The 1,810-nt window shown below is 38.7% G+C and overlaps 1 long non-coding RNA gene across 1 annotated transcript in view; it reads right to left on the reverse strand.

Annotated features, from left to right (window-relative positions):
* Window positions 1-1,438, reverse strand: part of LOC116695289 (uncharacterized) — a 23,567-nt gene extending 22,129 nt beyond the window's left edge. The window contains exon 1 of the long non-coding RNA XR_004333412.1: window positions 1,420-1,438. This is a non-coding gene — a long non-coding RNA (uncharacterized LOC116695289). The remainder of the gene's footprint in view (window positions 1-1,419) is intronic.
* Between the last annotated feature and the right edge of the window lie 372 nt (window positions 1,439-1,810).

A 1,810-nucleotide genomic window follows, 5' to 3' on the forward strand; every position in this document is an offset into this window, starting at 1 on the left:
ACACTGAACCCCGAGTTGCCCCCGATGCTGCGCATCGGAGTGTGAATGTGTGTGAGTGTTTATCTAATGCGCAGGTGGCACCTTGTACAGCAGCCTCGGCCACTGTGTTTGAATGTGTGTGAATGGTGAATGGTGAATGGTTCCTGTATGATATAAAAGCGCTTTGAGTAGTCGTTAAGACTAGAAAAGTGCTATATAAATACAGCACATTTACATTTTACTTAGTAAAAAAAAAATGTCTTAACCCTTCAACAGCTCTTTGAAGAAGAGCAAAGTGATCAGAATAAGCACCACACACACACACACACACACACACACACACACACACACACACATAGAGTGCAGTATACAGAGGAGAGGCTGATCAAGCACCTTATCCTCAATCTATATGGACCAATGTCTCATTTCCATTTAAATTAAAAATACCCCAAGTTGGCAGGATGATAGACACTACCACCAATGGTGAGGTGAGCAGAAACTTTTCTTTCCCAATAGCAGGTGCAAAATGAGCTCTTTCAATCAGTAATGGCTTGTTTTTTATTCTATCTGATGATCGGATAGATGTTTGTCAAGAATCTATGACCAGTTAGACAAGGTTGACTTTTAGAATGCTATGAAATGAGATTTTACAACTCAACTTGCTACTCAACAACACAGAAGATATCATGGTGGTAATTTTGTTATTATTTGTCCCAACAATCACAAAGTGAATAGTGTTGTCCTCTGTGTTGGTTGTCCTGCTGTGTTGTCATACTGGTCCCTGTTTTTTCCCAAAGGCCTGAAGTTGGTCTGAACCCCGCATAAAGGTGAGCCCAGCCACCCTCCAAAGGTAATTTGTATTATCTGCTTGCATTCACAATCTCATTATTTCAAAGCCAAATGCCATAGGTGAGAATTGGAATGTATATTGACAGGTAAAGGTTCACCACGTCGACATTTTGTGAGTTCAAAAACCAGCAGGGCATACAGCTACATTGCTAATAGACTTGTTTCACTTGGGCTTGAGAAAAACGTCTTAATGTTCAACTGACTTTTATCATTTTAAATTGGGGAACAATGCACCTGAAAGCCTTTTTATAATCTGTGTATGTGTTCTATCTCTTTGAAGTGATTCTCTTGGGGAGTTTTCTTTCTCTTATTTTTGTACACCAGTTCAACCTTAAAAAACACCAGCTCCCTTTTCATCTATAATGAATCATAATCAGCCATAAACATTCTTGTCATCTCGATGGTGTGCAAGGATAAGCAAATTTGTGCAAAACTAATTATATGGAAAATGTGTATCATATAACCATCTGTTCTACGCTTTTTACACTTTGTTATTTTAAGCATTTTATAAGTTAAGATAAGGAGAACAAATGATACACAGTTAATCTTCTTTTTAACTGCCATACTGTATACTCTTGTCATACTGTATACTCTCTCTCTCTCTCTCTCTTGTGTATCCTTTGAAAGTACACTTGTGTTTTTGGTTATCCTCCTGCAAAGCTGATAATGCTTTGATATGGCATGAAAGAGAATAAATATCACTTCCATTTTACCAACACAGCTCTGGTTATGTCCAAATCCACTGATATGATCAAATGAAACCCACGTGAAATGTAAGCAGTAGTGTTCAAATGGATTATAATTAGAGAGAGCTACAAGCCAATCTGACAACAGAGCATGTGAACAGCAGCTGCTGCACTCCAAGCAAATCTTTATTCATCAATGGGTGGTAAATGTACAAACTCTTTCTCTCTCTCCCACACACACACACACACACACACACACACACACACACACACACACACACACACACACACACACA

Source organism: Etheostoma spectabile, chromosome 9 (assembly GCF_008692095.1).
Source record: "Etheostoma spectabile isolate EspeVRDwgs_2016 chromosome 9, UIUC_Espe_1.0, whole genome shotgun sequence".
Classification (NCBI taxonomy): domain Eukaryota; kingdom Metazoa; phylum Chordata; class Actinopteri; order Perciformes; family Percidae; genus Etheostoma; species Etheostoma spectabile.